This window comes from Babylonia areolata, chromosome 13 (assembly GCF_041734735.1).
Source record: "Babylonia areolata isolate BAREFJ2019XMU chromosome 13, ASM4173473v1, whole genome shotgun sequence".
Taxonomy (NCBI): domain Eukaryota; kingdom Metazoa; phylum Mollusca; class Gastropoda; order Neogastropoda; family Buccinidae; genus Babylonia; species Babylonia areolata.
The window spans coordinates 40,021,298-40,026,297 of NC_134888.1; the positions used below are offsets into that span (position 1 = coordinate 40,021,298).

The following is a 5,000-nucleotide window of genomic DNA, read 5'->3' on the forward strand; positions in this document are numbered from 1 at the left end:
AGCGATACAATAGGGTAAGAGGGTAGTTGGGGTGGGGTGGGGTTGAGTTGAGGACGGTTTTCGGAAGGCGGTTTAGGGGTGGGTCGGGGTGGGGGGGGGGAACCAGGGGTGTAGGTCGGTGGGTGTGGAAGAGATGAGCGAGCCACAGAAAAAGAGAGAGAGAGGGAGAGGAGACAGAGAAAGAGAGAGGGAGAGAGAGACAGAGAGAGAGAGGGAGAGAGAGAGAGAGAGAGAGAGAGAGAGAGAGAGAGAGACAGAGAGAGAGGGAGGGAGAGAGAGAGAGAGAGAGAGAGAGAGGAGGAGAGAGAGAGAGAGAGAGAGAGGGAGGAAAGTCCTTGATAAACCCCCAGGCTGTTCTTCTTCTCTGTGCCATCTGATTCGGATTGATCATGTGCGTGTTTATTTACAGCAGTAGAATGTGAACGTTGTCGGGTTTCTGTTTTATTTTCGGTCTCTGGTAATGCATGTCTCGTGTTTCATTTCATTATATATATATATATATATATATATATATATATGGATGGATGTGTGTGTGTGTGTGTGTGTGTGTGTGTGTGTGTGTGTGTGTGTGTGTGTGTGTGTGTGTCCCTTTACTTGTTTACTTGGCTTTTAAAGGAAGAAGGATTCTCTCCCCCCTGTTTCTGTCTTCATCTTTCTTCCTAGCTCCCCCCCCCCCCGATCCCCCCGTCCCCCTCTCTCTCTCTCCGTCCGTCCGTCTGTCTTCCTCGGTGGCTATTTGTCTTTGTGTCACGGAGGGAGGGAGGGAGGGAGAGAGAGATGATGACGATGATGATGTTTAATTGAAGAAAGGTTCATTTCAGTGGGGAGTTGGGGGGGTAGGTCATACAGGACAGAGAGAGAGAGAGAGAGAGAGAGAGAGAGAGACAGACAGACAGACAGACAGACAGACAGTGTGATATCCAAAAGTGTTGCTCAGTTTACTGATTTTGTTTCTGACGTTGTTATGTTGCAGAGGAAGGGTACAGAGGAAGCTGTGGTACGTATGACGGACATAACGTGTCCCTGCTGTTTCTCTCCCTTGTGTCTGTCTGTCCGTCCGTCCGTCTGTCTGTCTTTGTCTGTTCGTTAATGTCTGCCTGTCTGTCTTTTTCGTTAATGTCTGTCTGTCTGTCTTTTTTGTTCGTTAATGTCTGTCTGTCTTTTTTGTTCGTTAATGTCTGTCTGTCTGTCTCTTTCTGTCTTTCAGTGTTTGTTTATCTGCCTGTCTATTTCTGACCGTCTGTGTTTGCCCTGAGTATGTTTTTCATGCCCGTCATTCTCCCCTCTCTTTTCGTCTGTCTCTCTATCTGTCTCTCACTCTATTTCCTTGCCACGCCCCCCCTCCCATTCCCGCCCGCCCCCTTCTTCTTTCAAGATCCGATCAGCGCGTTCGAGCATGATGGTGGTGTAGCGTTTATGGATTTGTCTACAGGTACGCTTTAACGCCTTCTTGAAAGTGAAACCTCTTGTTGTTGTTGTTTTTCTTTTTTATGATATCCGTGCGTTTATTTATCTATTTATGTACTTATTCATTCATTTATCAATTAAAAAAAAAGTATTTAAATACTTTGATTAATGATGTATCCATCCTGCACTTTTTTTTTTCTCTCAAGGCCTGAGTAAGCGTGTTGGGTGCTGGTCAGGCATCTGCTTAGCAGATGCAGTGTAGCGTATATGGATTTGTCCGAACGCAGTGACGCCTCTTTGAGTAACTGAACTGAACTGAACTGAACTTCTTCCCTTCCTCCACTTCTACCCTGTCCTCCTTGTTGTTCTTGTTCTCCTTTTTCTCCTCCTCCTCCTCTCCCCCACCTCCCCCACAACCGTTCTCCCCCCCCTCTCCCCTCCTCCCTCCTCATCTTCTCTTTCCTCGTGTCTCCTCCTCCTCCCCCCCCCCCCACTCTCATTTTTTTTCTTCTGCTTCTCCTGTATGCCCTCCCCCCACCTCTCCCCTATCTTCCCCCCCCCACTCTCTCTCTCATTGTCTCGCACACTAACCCCCTCCCCCCTCTCTCAAAGGTGGAGATAATACATGTTTCACCCAGTCAGTCTGTCTGTCTTGGTCTGTCGGTTCGAAGACCTTCTTCGCCCCACGGTACACAAACCCACTTGTTTGCACGGAAACCGCAGCGAAGGCTTCAGCATTCATGTATGTGTTCAGTACAGGACTGAAACTTTGTGAACCAGGCATTCAGATATCATGTAGAAACAGTGTGTTTTGGAATGATTTGTTTATGTTTCCTGCTTGTCTGTCTTTTTGTCTGTCTGTCTGTCTGTCTGTCTGTCTCTGACTGACTGAAGGTGGTGCGTCTAGCGTCTGGGATTAAAAAAAAAAAGTTTCTTAATGCCAGACATTCCCAGCGCACACTGCACTGGCCCGCGCCATCGCCGCGGTATTTCTGGCCCCGCGTGCCAAACCTGGACACTGCCTTCTTTGTTTCACTGGGCCCCACGTGCCAAACCTGGACACTGCCTTCTTTGTTTCACTGGGCCCCACGTGCCAAACCTGGACACTGCCTTCTTTGTTTCACTGGGTCCCACGTGCCAAACCTGGACACTGCCTTCTTCCCCACGTGCCAAACCTGGACACTGCCTTCTTTGTTTCACTGGGCCCCACGTGCCAAACCTGGACACTGCCTTCTTTGTTTCACTGGGCCCCACGTGCCAAACCTGGACACTGCCTTCTTTGTTTCACTGGGCCCCACGTGCTAAACCTGGTCACTGCCTTCTTTGTTTCACTGGGCCCCACGTGCCAAACCTGGACACTGCCTTCTTTGTTTCACTGGGCCCCACGTGCCAAACCTGGACACTGCCTTCTTTGTTTCACTGGGCCCCACGTGCCAAACCTGGACACTGCCTTCTTTGTTTCACTGGGTCCCACGTGCCAAACCTGGACACTGCCTTCTTTGTTTCACTGGGCCCCACGTGCCAAACCTGGACACTGCCTTCTTTGTTTAACTCGGTCCCGCGGTCCCCGGCCCACTTCTGCCACGCTTTATAATTTTTTTTATATCTTAAATTTTTTTTCTTGTTTTGTACGCTTACAGTTGACTTCATCAAGTTTTTGCGCCTTATAAATATCATTATTATTAGTAGTAGTTCTTTTTTTTATGTATTTATCTATTATTTATTTATTTACTTTAAATTTTTATTTTTTATTTTTTATTTTTGGTGTTTTTTAATTTTAATTTTTTATTTCTTATTTATATATTTTAATTAAATTAAATAAATTAATTAATTAATTTATTTTCATTTATTTTATGTTATTTCTTTATTATTATTATTATTATTATTATTATTATTATTATTTTATTAATTTTTTTCTGAAGGCCTGACAAAACGCGTTGGGTCACGCTGCTGGTCAGGAATCTACTTGGCAGATGTGGTGTAGCGTATATGGATTTGTCCGAACGCAGTGACTCCTCCTTGAGCTACTGATACTGATACTTTCACAGCATCCACACACTTCCTGGTAAACCATTCATGGACACATAAGTAACATACCAAGGTAGCTTATTTATCTGATGTAGAATTTGTCATTGTACGTTATGTCGAAATCACAGTTTTCACATACTGACTTGAGAACAACTGAAACACGTCTTGTCAGAGAGAGAGACGTACAATAGAGACAAGACAAACAAGACAAAATCTTTATTAACGAGGGTAATAGATAAGCAAGTAACATGCTTTTTTACATCCAGCCCTCGCCCTAAAGAGGGAATAAAGCTAAAAAGCGAAAATGAGCACAAAATCAAAACACAATCAAAATATACCATTATTTCACAATTCAAAGCCATTCCACAAAAGGAAGAAGAAGAGAAGAAAAGAAAAGAAAAAAAAATCATGAAATACACACACACACACACACACACACACACACACACACACACACACACACACACACACACACACACACACAAATGCATCCACTCAAGAGAGAGTGAGAGGGAACTCACAAATTGTCGAAAGCAATGTTGGATTTCAGGTGACGTCAATTTTTGTGAATAGGTACATTTTTAGATTTTGCTTAAAGTTGTTGTGGTTAGTAATTTTTGACTCACTTGTGTAAACAAAGTGAGTCTATGTTTTATTTTAAACGTGATGGTAAATGATTCCAATACGTTCCCCCGCTGTATGTTAGGCTGGACTTAAAAAGATCAAGATTTGGACGAGGTATATGCAACTTATGTACATGTCTTATGTTATTTACTGGGAAGTTATTTATAATTGAAGGAGGTGCGTAGCCGCTTACTATTTTGTGCATAAAAACAGCCTTATTATATTCTAGTTTTAGCTCCAGTGGGAGGATATCAAGTGACCTATAATCATTAGGAGTTAATGAACTTGACTTTAATAAAACTAATTTCAAAGCACGTTTGTATAATCTAACAAGAGGTTTTAGAGTATTAGCGCTAGTAGAATCCCACAAAGTAGAAGCATAATCTATTATCGACTGTATGTGAGCATTAAAGAATTGTTTACGGGCATGTGTATTTAGAAAGTGTTTTATTTTTGATAACTGGAATACTTTTTGAGACATCCTTTTACATAAATAAGTAATATGTTCAGACCATGATAAATCATTATCGATAACTACACCTAAAACTTTGTGTGATTTGACTTCTTCAATTCTAACATTGGAAATGAAAATATTGAAAACATTTGTTGGCATTATCTGGCGTTTCTGTCGAGTTGTTACAGACATGCATTTAGTTTTTTGAGCATTGAGAGACATATGGTTATGTTCTGTCCAATTAACTAATCTGTTCACACTGTCTTGTAAATTGGATGTCAGAACTTTAATGCATGTGTGGTCGGAGTGTATGGAGTTGTCATCGGCAAACAATTCACAATTAGATTTGATATAAAGAGGCAAATCATTAATGTACAAGGAGAAAAGAAGGGGGCCAAGAATTGATCCTTGTGGTACACCATACCTTATTTCTTGAAAAGTTGATTTGGAAGATTTGATGCAGACCAGTTGTTGTCGATCTGATAAG

The 5,000-nt window shown here is 42.6% G+C and overlaps 1 protein-coding gene across 1 annotated transcript in view; it reads left to right on the forward strand.

Annotated features, from left to right (window-relative positions):
* The window catches only part of LOC143289276 (semaphorin-5A-like), a 200,424-nt gene that overhangs the window by 57,490 nt on the left and 137,934 nt on the right, over positions 1-5,000 (forward strand). The window contains exon 3 of the mRNA XM_076598278.1: positions 974-997. The gene's annotated coding sequence lies outside the window, so the exon portion shown is untranslated. The remainder of the gene's footprint in view (positions 1-973; positions 998-5,000) is intronic.